Source organism: Monodon monoceros, unplaced genomic scaffold (genome assembly GCF_005190385.1).
Source record: "Monodon monoceros isolate NGI ecotype Baffin Bay Population unplaced genomic scaffold, NGI_Narwhal_1 Super_Scaffold_6, whole genome shotgun sequence".
Classification (NCBI taxonomy): domain Eukaryota; kingdom Metazoa; phylum Chordata; class Mammalia; order Artiodactyla; family Monodontidae; genus Monodon; species Monodon monoceros.
In genome coordinates, this window is record NW_021703783.1 from 35,323,417 (window position 1) to 35,336,390 (window position 12,974).

Below are 12,974 nucleotides of genomic sequence, written 5' to 3' on the forward strand. Positions count from 1 at the left end.
GGGAGAGAGAGAGAGAGAGAGAGAGAGGGAGAGAGAGAGACAGGGAGACAGGGAGACAGGATGAGAATTAAAGAGAATGAACTGGGGAGTGGAGAAGAGGAAGGGAAAGACACCAAAGAGAATGATGGATAACGTACAGCATATATCAACTCATTTAAGCCTCATGACGAGGTAATGAGGTAAGCACTATTATTATTACCCCCATTTGATAGATGAGGAAATTGAGGCACAGAGATGTTGAGCAACTGTTCTCAATGTCACACAAATCCTAAGTGGTAGAAGTGGGACTTGACCTCAGACAGTCTGGCTCTGGAGTTTGTGATCTTAACCACTACACTAGGAGTTCTCAAACTTTCTGGTCTTAGAACTGCTCCCCCCTGCCCAAATGCACACACTTTCAAACATTATTGAGGACCACGAAGAGTTTTCTTCAGGTGGGTTATTCTATTGATATTTACCATATTAGAAATTAAAACATTTAATTCATTAAAAGAATGAACCCATAAAATGCTAACATAAATAACATTTTTTAAAGTGAAAATAGCTATATTTCTTAGAATAAAAAAATTTAGGGAGAAGCATGGCATCGTTTCACAGTTTTGCAACTTTCTGCCCTATACTATACATCTTCTGGAGTCAGGGTGGTTAAGAAGAGAGAAGGAAATGAGAGAGGCTGAAAGGTATAAATGGTGAGAACTCAAGGCCTGTCTGGGTGAACACCCATATGGCCTGCACGAGGAGGAGATGACAATCAAATAATTGTTCCTGGACTGTATAGAGGATCCTCTGGATTTTCATGCCTACTTGAATTCTCAATAGGTTGTTTGGGTTCTTTCTCTCTCTCTCCCCGTGTGTGTGTGTGTGTGTGTGTGTGTGTGTGTGTGTGTGTGTGTACACACGTATACATACATGCACACACACATTTATATACACATATATTTACACACAGAGACATGCACAAATGTATTTGAGGTTCATTAAAAAACTTTGAATCTAGGAGAGCTTCTGAATTGGGAGGGATTTTAGAGATTATCTGCCTAGTCTTATTTTATGGAGGGAAACAGCTGAGGCCAGGCAGGAAGATGACTTACTGCTGGTTGAACTGCTGGTTAGCAGCAAGACTGGTGGCAGAACCCAGGTCTCCCGTGACCTCATGCACTTCAGAGTGTCATGTCACGGGAATTAATAAATCGTATTATTCAGCCGTTAGATAAATCTCTTTCTACCAGAAAACTTGTGAATTGACAACCTATGGTACATTCTATGGTACGTAGATCTAGACCTATGGTACATTCACTGGCTTCATCATTGCCATTGTGAAAAATTGCCCTTCTCCTCCCAAAATTGCCTCTCCCCAAATATCTTGGTCTGATTGATATTTTGTTAGGACTCTTTATCACTTCTTGCTTATTGCCTTTTGTTTTGCAAGTAGTGCTGAAGAGAACATGGGCTTGGTATTGGGCAGAGGATAAGAATCTGTGAGAACCAGAAGTTCTGAGACATCTGAGAACACTCACTGACCAGCCCCTGTTATCTGCAGGACCTGCTTTTCTTGAGGTTGAGCATATTTTGGTCCACAGGTTTCCAAGACAAGCACATTCCTGCCAACATGATCCCTGGACAAGCTGTTCTGGAATTTGAACTTGCTACTGAAAAGGGGTTAAGTCCAGGACACACACACTTGTTTCGGTGGGGGGCGAGCCATAGTTGGCTATGTTAGCACCTCATTATACAACAGTTCCAGATAAAGTGATTCCAGATGTGCTCTCAGCAAGTACCTAGCACTTATGTTTTTAACCCATCAGGCTAAAATCCACTTTCTCAATTTTGGAAAACCAGAAGTTAGTTAATTAATTAGTAATTTCTAGTTACTTTGTAAAGTTGATCCTAAATTGGATTTAATTTGCATTATGCTTCAAGTTAGCTGATTATAACGGGATAAAACATATCTACTTACATATACATGTATGTATTCATGCATACGTATATCTTTGATCACAATTAGAAGTTCATTTTTTTTTTTTTTTTTTGGCTATGCCATGAGGCATTCAGGATCTTAGTTCCCTGACCAGGGATGGAACCCACATCCCCTGCAGTGGAAGCACAGAGTCTTAACCACTGGACCACCAGGGAAGCCCAAAGTTCATTTTGAGTACTGGTTTATGATTACTAAGTTCCTCTGTCCTGGAAATTTCATTTAGAAAAGCTAAGAGGACATGTATCTGAGAAGTAGTATTCCAGTCTCCTTCTTCGAGCTGCTCATGATTCTGAAATGTCATGAGAAGTCCTGGTTAGAGACACCCCTTCCCCAGCCCCTTATGTTTTTTAACGCAATTTGAAATTTTTCTCTTCATAAACTTTGTAACCTAAGTTTACAAAGAATTGAAGAGCAGAGGTGCTGAATGCCTTCTGTGACAAGTCAGATGGTCATTAAGAATATGGGGTTTTTGCATCCCTTGGTCCCGGAAAGAGGGGATCTGAGGGCAAGCATTTCATCTTGCTTTAAAATATTTCAGATGTTCTGCAGAAATTATGTTTTCTGTTGAATATGAAGCAAATCTTCTTAGCTGGTCTTTGCTTACTTAAGTTGAGAACGTTGCATCCTAATATACTCTTTTGATAAGATATTTTAAATATTTTTTAAAAATTTAGGTTATTATATCTGGCTTCAAGGACCACAGCATTTATTTGCCAAAGACTTTAACCTAGGGCATTATTCACAGCATGGAAGGATTGGAAAATATATTCTTCAGAGGTGACTGTTTTGTTGCAAATACAGTGGCAACTACAGTAAGGCAATCTAGGGAGGATGGACTCTGGGCCCAGATGGCCTACCTTGATTTCTGGTTCTGCTTTTTACTAGCTGTGAACTTCAGTTTTCACAAATGTAAAGTGTGAGTAATAACTGGTGAGGATTTAATGAGTTTGTACTCATAAAGAAAGCACTTAGAACCATGCCTAGTGCCTATTAAGCATTATGCTAGTGTTAGTTTAAACAAATAAAAAATCTTGAATTTTGTCTTTGCCATGTCAGAGATGCTAATATCAAATGGCAGTTTAAGCAATATATCACTAGTTCAAGTTAAAAGAAAAATGATCCTTGGGATTTATCTGCTCTTGTGAAACATCTTCTAGGTGCTTCTATCCAACTGGGGCTAAAGTTGGAGAACAAGATGGTGAGGAAAGTATAGGAGAGTGTGAATGTCATTGCTTTAAGCCCCAGGCGGGGGCCTTGCTACATACTGATTTGTTTATATTTTTCCCATTGGAGATAAAGACCCTCAGTGGTACCCTTCAGTGGGAGATGGGCTGTAGTCAGTGTGTGGATTGTCAAGCAGTTGTAGTTTGATAATGTGAAAGGCTTACTCTGGAGGAAATGGAAAAGTCATGGTTTTCCCTAAGTCATTTAGGGACTCACTACTGAGTCAGCCAGGTAGGGTCCACTAGTCTTCATGACGGTTTTGTGACAGCTAGCCTTGCAGCCCTTCAGACTCACGGGTTTTTGATTTGAAGAAGGCTCATCTTCTTCCTGGCTGATGCAGTCCCATTCCAGGGTGCAGGGCTTGAAAAGTGTAATACAGGCTGGATTTCAGCCCCCGCCCTTCCTCCACCCAGGATTTGGTGTGGTACCCAAACTGCACACTGAATGTGGTAGCCTTGAAAGCAGGTGTTTGGGTATTACCTCCTATGCTTCAGCTCAGGAGAAGTGCTGTTCATTTTGTTCAGTCTTAGTCTACTTAAATAGTCGGAGCTGGGGAAGAGACGGTTGAGTGGTTTTTGTCATTGAATCCATTGGGCAGCTGCTAATTACTACTTAAGATAATCCACAAGCATCTTGCTGACAGTCACTCCAAGACTGTTTTCTATCAGGGGTTTTATTAAGGCACTTAATTTAGGGTTAAGGTCCTGCCAAACCTTATACACATCTAAAAATGAGGAGAAAGGCACCAGAATATTAGACCCTTTTAGCCAGAAATCATTTCTGCAATGTCATTGGTCTTTTTTTATCTACATGCACTTATAGTTTAAGATGATGCATTTTATTCTATTTCCAATGATTTACAAGCTGAAAGACTGAGTACTTGGAAAAGGCCCTGGCTAAAAACCAGTCAGTCTATTGACATAAAATCATGTCAGGAGTGGCCTCACAAGATTTGTGGGTTTTGGCCTCTTTTGTTTCTCAGCCAGTATTTCTTTTCAGTATTATCCTCAGTTAAATTCCTCATTGGACATGCAAGAGATTAAAATCACATTAAAGTTTGGACTTCAACCAAACATAGCGGAAAGTCTTGACTCTTTGACGTTACCTCCACAGATTCTTCTATTGAGAGTTTCAGTGGTTCTGAACTTTGGAATCAGGTAATATCTTTACTATCCCGTCAAAGAGAGTGCCACCTATAAAAAGGCACTTCACAGTTCTATTGTTCCAAATATATTTACTCTCATTCTTAGGAAAACTTGAAATAACTTCTATTGGTTCTATTCTTATCCCTTTTTCATTTAGAAACGTTTTATTTCCATTCCCATCTCTTGCCCTATGTTTTTTTCCATTCTGAAATGAGGTAGAACTCTGCTTTTTCTCTCACTTGTAGTATAAACATAACTCTAGAGGCAATTGTTTCTCTTATCAAACTTCTGTCTAATAATAAGTAACATGTACTCAACACAGTAGAGTTTCAAAAGTACTTTTCAATGCATTACCACATTTAATCGACCTGAGCTTTCGAGACGGCTATTATGATTTCCTCCATTTTTACAAACTGTGCTATGCTACCCAAAGGATGTAGGGAGAGAACCAGGCTCTTTACCTTTCATTGATTAAAAAAAGAGATTTGTCCCCATATTTTCCGCTAACCAGTACTACAATTTAAAAACATCCTTTGCTTGCTTAATTATGTGTAGCATAGTTCATGTGGTGGGAAATATCTACCTTGGTATCTGGCCTGTGAATTTGTCCCAATTTATTTCGAGAATCTTTTGGAATGATTTAAAATTCTTGGGGTTTTCAACTCAGGCTAGACAAAAGGACAATAAACAACTCTGGGGCAAAATTTATGGTAGTTAGTATATCTGTAGCCTTTCCAAGTAATCAGTCAGAGAACTTTGAATTTCTGTTTTGTTTTGCATATTATATGCCCCAGCTAATTTGACATTTTCACTTTTTCTAACTATTTTCAGGGTGTGTTGACACTCAGGTTAATTCTCAGCTGCTTTTAAGGACTGCCAGTGCCTAGCTTATTATAGGCATTTAATGCATTTGAAGTAAGTGATTGAGTTGTTTATCATACGGGCAAATGACGATTTGTAAATAAGTATCCTTAAACGTAAATAGTCACATTATGTTTATTGTTTTAAACTTGACGGTTTTGACGGGGTCTGAAGTGGCGTAGGAAGGAGCAAGGACTTTAGAATCTGAAAAGATCTGAGTTTGAATCTTCATTGCTAGTTACTACACTTTCCTTAGGCAATAACTTCTCTGATCTTCAGCCTCCTTACCTGCAAATTTGGGATTATATTACCTACTTTGCAAGATTGCTGTAAGGATAATCTGAAACAATATGTACAAAGTATCTAGCACTACGCTTGATGCGTAAAATGTGCTCAGAGTCCATGGCCAGCACTTGATGAAGACAGAGATAGCTATTGTGGCTCTAGGTTATTGCAATTTAATAAAGGTATTTCTGAGTGCCACTAGGCATTAAACATGTGATAGGAATGTGAAGATACACATAACATTCTCCTAGCTCTGCAAGATTCCTACATTTGCTGTGGAGCCAGTGACAAGCCTGAAGTTTCCAAAGATGTACAGACTAATTTAAATCCTATCCCAGAAGTGTGATTAATGTTGAGGACTCTGAGGGGCAAGCAGCTTGGAGGTGCTGGGGAGCAGCGTGGATGAGGTGGGACATATTCCAGTCTCACCTCGCACACCGGCCAGTGAGCCAGTGCTGGGACCTCCTCCTGTGTCATCATGAACTGTAGAAACTTCTACCAGCTACTGACACTAATCGGGAGGAGAAAGAATTATTGGCCACTGATTGCTGATGGTAGCATCCTACAAAGAGGAGTGAGATGGCCAAGGCTCTTACCGACGAAAGACCCAATATCTGTCAATATCCATAATCAACCAAAGTTACACAGCAATCATTTTTTGATATGATTTGGGGATATGGCACTTTTCAAATTTGTCTATATAACTTACTTAGTAGTGGAGCTCCCACTCATCAGATTGTATATATCTATTTAACCTTTGTATGTAAAAATCAGCTGTGCAACCCATAGCGTGAAATACTCATGATGATAGTAGCAGTTCAACAAATTATTCTAAATTTTATATACGAGAGCAAAGAGCCAGAAAATAGTTCAGATAATTTTGAAGAAGAATAGAAGTTTACTTTCAAAGAAGTGCAAAATTTTACTTTAATAGATATGAAAACTTATCATGAAGCTGTAGTAATCAAGGCGGAACAGTAAGAGCAAAGGCTTAGATATATATGCTGATAACACAGAATGGAAAGTCTAGAACCTGATCTACACATATATGAAAACTTGATATATATGAGAGGTCATTCTGGGGTAAAGTTTGATGGCTTAGTAATGGATTTTATTATAACAGGAAAAAAAGTAACATTAGGTTCCTATACCATACTATACATGAAAATCAATTATAGATTAAAGGCTTAAATATGAGAATCATATGTTTAAACATGTAAAAGAAAATATTTTATGAACTTGGGACAGGTAGGGATTTCTTAAACAATATACAAAGAAAAATATGGATAAATAAACTTGACGATGTTAAAATTAGATACTTCTGTGATGAAAAGACACAAACAAGTGAAAGACAAGTGTGCAAGTATGAAAGAGATTTAAACATATAAAAAAAAATTCATGGGCTTCCCTGGTAGTGCAGTGGTTGAGAGTCCGCCTGCCGATGCAGGGGACACGGGTTCGTGCCCCGGTCCGGGAAGATCCCACATGCCGTGGAGCGGCTGGGCCCGTGAGCCATGGCCGCTGAGCCTGTGCGTCCGGAGCCGGTGCTCCTCAACGGGGGAGAGGCCACAACAGTGAGAGGCCCGCGTACCACAAAAAAAAAAAAAAAAAATTCATGCCCAGAATATATAAATAATCTCTATAGATCGATAAGAAGACAACCCAATAGAAAAATCGGGAAATGATACGACCAGGCAGTGCGCAGAAAAGAAATCTCACACAGCCAGTAATCATGATAGCATAGTGATCAGGGCAATGCAATATGACAACTGTCAGAAGGTAGGATTTTACATCCACCAGAGACCAAGTGTTTGTGAGGACGTAGAACAAAGAGAGATCTTATGCATTGCTCGTGGGAGAATTTCACTGGCACTACCACTTTAGAAAACAATTTGACAAAATCTAGTACAGTTGAAGATGAACCTAACATACTACCTGTACCTCCATTGCTGGGTTTAATCCCTAGAGAAAGTCTCACAGCACCTGCCACAGTCCTAGTATGAAGTAGGAGCTCAGTACACAGAACTCAAAGGAGGGAAGGAAGGGAGGGAGGGAGGAAGGAAGGAAGGAAGGAGGGAAATTTGTGTTACTGGCTTCTTTTTCGTTTGTTCTGTGTGTTGTGGGACTGCTTCTTCCTTGCCAGGGTGGTCCCAAACTGCCTTACAGGTCTGTCAACTCCAGTGCAAGTTTGAGGAGCTCAGAGGATTAGCCTCTATATCTCTGAGATTCTACTGTGAATGGAAATAATGATTTTCATAACTGATGAATTGAATACATTCTGTAAATATATTTTCTTATAGAATTCACAGTGGTATGAATACTAAGCTCTAATTTCATACTTAAAATGAATCCATCTAATGTATAAAATGAGATGCACAAGTACGTTATGGGTAACATAAAATACGAGTTATTACTGGATCCTTACAATTCTATTGGCAAAGAAAGATGAGACCTAATGCCCTGCAAAGATAAAATCTCTTTTTCAGGCATATGAAAAAATATTCTGCTGGTTTATGAAGAAATGCGTGTTCTTTTAAAATAGTAAATATTCATATGCACTAAGCCAATCCTTTTATAACATATATTCCTAAGAGCACAGAAAACATGGCAGCTCTTCCCATCCCTGGAAGAATGTGTGGTTACCCTGGCAACAGCATCTTACTTCCTGCTTCCAAGTACCACCTGGTGATTTCAAGTCTAACAGCTGTACAGCATCCTCATTTCCATTGAGGAAATAAAATGTGTTCATGCATCACCTCATGGCGCATTTAAGAAGAAATGAGCTTGCAAGTTTGGGGGAGGAGGGAAAGAAATAGCACTACATAGTGGCAGAACCAATGGACGTTTTAAAGGCCTAACTGCAGTCTTGGAAGCATGCCCGAAGCAGCCAAGACCGCCACATTAGGGCTGTAGGACAGCAAGGCAGAGTTTCCATCAAAGCTCTAACATTCACTTAGGCCCAAGAACATGTTTTTATCCCTTACTCAGAATGTGTACGTTTAAGTGGAATTGGCCCTCTCCATCCTAACAGGCATTTAAACAAAATGGTTGTGTACCCATCACTGTGACAGTCAGAGGGTTATGAAATAAAGTGTTCCCAGTTTCATGATTTCTCAGTGCTCCTAATCTTACCCAGAGTATTGGAACCTTCCTGAGATTAGTCATATTAAAAAAGCCAAATCCTACAGTAATTATTACTAGAATGAATTTCATAGTCTCTTCTGAATTAGGTAGTTGAGTGCCAGGGGGAAAGAATTGCATTACTAGGCTGCATGGGCACAGCCAGCTAGGGAATAATTTCCTGCTCTCTCAAAAAACCCAAAGACTGTGAAAAAATAATTTAAGATATATGTATTTATTTTTTCCCTTTCCCTTTTTTCAATATTATTATAATTCTACACATAAGTTATGGAAAATTTAGGAATAGGAAAAAGTATATAGAAGTGGGAAAAAAATGCATAAACAAGAATAAAAGACATTTTCCAATATATTAACAATGTTAGGATCTTCAATGATTTTTTTCTCACCTTTGTGCTGCATTTCAGAAGAGCTACTCAAGCTATCCATCCACACTACAGGTGATTTTCTGCAGGACCAATTAGAATCATTATTGCTTCAAAGGAAGACTTTCATTCTGATACGGCATTTTGAATTTGCTTGCATGTTTTCTTCTTATTCCAGTGGCTTCATTCTCTTTTCTCCTTTCATCATAGCCTATTCATTCTTGAATGTCCGTCCTCTGATTTCATGGAGATCGTGTTTTCATACACCTCTATTTAGGACAGCAAACAGAACATCAAGATTTTCCCTGGTACGGTAGAATCTTTTCAAAGGCATCAGGTTGCTTTTGTCCTGTCTCACCCTTGGACAGGGAGAGCTCCATCCAGCCCAATATAAGTAGGGTGTACAGAACATCCCTAGTTCTGTCCACTTCTATTCTGACAACTTTCCCTCTTTCACTAAATACTGAAGGCTGCCTATGTGCACAGCCTCTGTCTAGTTTCCAGGGCTTAGAATTCCTTCACTCAATCATTTTATAAATACCCAGATCCCTACTATGGGCAGACAGTGTTGTAGGTGCTGGGGATAGGGCAGTGGGCAAAACTAGTTTATATAAAATAAGTAAACCTGTAATTGTATAATTTATACAATATATTTTACAAGGGCAATTGTAATATTAATCTTCTGGTAAGGGAATGAGGGCGTTAGGGAGGCCGTTATTTTACCTAGGGTGCCAGGGAGAGACCCCCAGGCTGATAAGCTAACGTTTGAACTGATGGAATTGAGGGAAGAAGTTCTGTGGTTATCTAGAAGAAAAACATTTCCAGGACTCAAAAACGGCCTTTAAAGCCATTCTAAGGTTTCTGGCTTTTATTCCAAGTGGGTTGGAATACCGTTCTAGGGTTCTGGGCAGAATGAAGTCCCAGAAACTGAGTGAATCAAGAGTTTTCAGAAAGAGGGAGGAATCCAGCGTGTCAGGTATGGCTGACAGAGTGGGCTAGAGGAGGGCTGGGACAGCAACGTGGAAGTCATTGGTGACTTCGACAGGAACTATTTTGATGAAGTAATGAGGCTGAGAGCTGTTTGGAATGGATTCCGGAAGGAATGGGAGGAGGTGGACAGGAGGCAGGCTCTAGGGTCCTCTTTAGAGGAGTTTTCCTCTCAAAAGGAAGAGAAATAGGGTGGTAGCTGGAGGACGATGTCGGACCAGGAAAGTTTTAAAATGTTTTTAAGTGGGAGAAATTATGGCAGCACGGTTGTGTGCTGGGAATGATCCAGTAGAGAATAACAGCTCAGTGATGCAACAGCCAGTTGACTGTTCGGAGCACTGTCTTGGAGGAGGTGAGAGGGGCTGGGCTCCAGTGCACAAGCGGCAGAGGCAGGAAGCGGTCAGTCCTAGCTGCAGGAGGGAGGCAGGGCTGTGGGACAGAGGGCCCTGTGCGGGCGGAGGCCCAGACGTCCACTCAGTGTGGCTCAGCTGGACTCTGGCCGGCAGATGAGATATTTGACAGACTGAGGTGCCATTTGCTGTCCTCTGTCCCCTGTGCACTAGTGCAGTCCGTGAAAGGCCACCCCTTTGCCCCTCTCTCACAGGCACACAAGCACAGGAGCTGTTCCCTGGCCTGGGCCCATCCTCCCCACTTTGTTTTAGTAAACACTACACTTATGTCCATTTTACAGTTTAAAAAGACTTGGGCTCACATAGGATCCAGCAATCCCACTCCTGGGCATATACCCGGACAAAACTATAATTTGAAAAGATTCATGCACCCCTATGTTCATAGCAGGACTATTTACAATAGCCAAGACATGGAAGCAACCCAAGTGCCCATCAACAAATGAATGGATAGAGAATATGTGGTACATATATACAATGGAATTTTATTTGGCCGTAAAAAAGAATAAAATAATGGCACTTGCAGCAACATGGATGGACCTGGAGATTATACACTAAACAAAGTGTTGCCATATTCCATTGTATATATGTACCGCATCTTCCTTCTGAGGAAAGAGAAAGGACAAATACCCTATGATATCACTTATATGTGGAATCTAAAATACGACACAAATGAACGTATCTATGAAACAGAAACAGACTTACAGACGTAGAGAGGAGACGTGGTTGCCAGGGGGAAGTAAGGGTGAGGGAGGGTTGAATTGGGAGTTTGGGATTAGCAGATGCAAACTATTATATATAGAATGGATAAACAACAAGGTCCTACTATACAGCACAGGGAACTATATTCAATATCCTGTAATAAACCATAATGGAAAAGAATTAAAAAAAAAAGCCTTGGGCTGGGACCAGTTTAGTCACTTACATAAGGTCATATGCAAGTAAACGGTAGAGCAGAGAACCGACCCAGACATTCTCACTGTTTCTGGGTTCTTCCACACCATTATCAGCGTGGATGGAGGAGACAGGGAATGGAGATTTTACTTCCAAAGACTCAGATTCCATGTCTTTCTCCTGCTTTTGTCTGCACCGCAGCCCACCCCAGGGGTGTTTGTGTGAGTGCACAGTCCATCCAGGTGCACGGGGTGTCTTCACCAGGTGGAGGGGAGCTCCAGGTGTGCTCAGGGGACGGATGGCCTCGCTGTCCCATCCACTGAGTGGAGGCTCAAAGCACCCCGGAGCCTCCCCCTCCGTCCACAGCTTCTGAGGCACTGGGCTTGGACGGCGCCTCCCCGACTGTTCATCCTCCCACCACCTTTCAGTAAACACTCCACTTTTTCCTTTAGCTCTTTAGATCTGGGGAAAAGCAGGTTTTTATGCTCGTTCAGTTGCCCCTAATCAGAGAAGAGTAGACTTTTGAACTTGGAGAGAAACATTCCAGGACCTCTGGTTTAACCCTGTCCTTATGGACCCTGCTTTATTCAGCTGCTTCGTTGGCATCTCAGTCACCTAACGTCTACTTCTAGAACTTTCTACCTCAACTCAGGAAAACACACACATGCACACATGTCTGTTTTGTTCCCTTCTGGAAGAAGCTCTAAGAGAAAAGGTGTGAGGGTTGAGCGTGAAAACAACTCTCCTAAAAAAAAAAAAAAAAAAAAAAAGAAAGAAAGAAAACAACTCTCCTGCTCTTCCAAGGGCTGTCGTTGCAATCATTGTGTGGGTCCCGGGAGGTAGGGCTTCAGCTTGCCTCTGGCACTTACTCTATTTATGCTGCATTCTCCTCAAAATCTGCTATTTTGTATCAGGTGAACTGTACATTACAAGCGGCAGGTGTTTTCTATTACACATATTAATACACACGTGTTAATCTCTGCAAGGGATCGTGTCATGTCATGGCTAGTCTGTTCAAACTCCTAATTATAATGAGGCGTAATTAAAAAGGTTCAGAGCTATAGAGGGATGAAAGGGAGTTTCAAGTACTGGAATAGGACACATGGAACTAAGGAGTGTATTTAGACAATACTTAGTCCTTAAAAATTAAAGTTTAGGTTAAAAAGTATTTAGAAAAAAAGGTAAAGTTTAGAGCTTTTGTGTACCTGTGTATATATGCATATGCCTATACAATTATATGCACAAATAAAATATTTTCAGAGCCATACAACAGTGCTTCTATGGCTCAGAAGCACAGCCCCAGAAAATGTCTTGGAAGGAAAGATGTTTAGTTCTCTCCCTTCACAGAAGGTTTTGCAGGGGTGCTCACTTTGATTTGTTGCCCTTTGCAACCTCTTGCCCCGAAGGTCCCCTTCTTTTGTGGAAAAGTTCAGGCACGGGTATGAGGAGAATCCATCATTTCGAGGGAATGAAATGATGGCTTTGCTAAGATTTCCATATATGTTGATCGTTTTATGGGGGTGGGGCAGAGGATTAGGCAAAAGCTAGAATTAGTCATATGAATTATGTGCTTGTTTGGACACTGGGCCACTCCTGCCCCAATCAGTGCCAGCAAACCCTGCAGACGGCTTCAACACCACCTCTCTGTTTCCGTCCCGCTCGTATAAAATTCCATGCCAAGGTACAAACC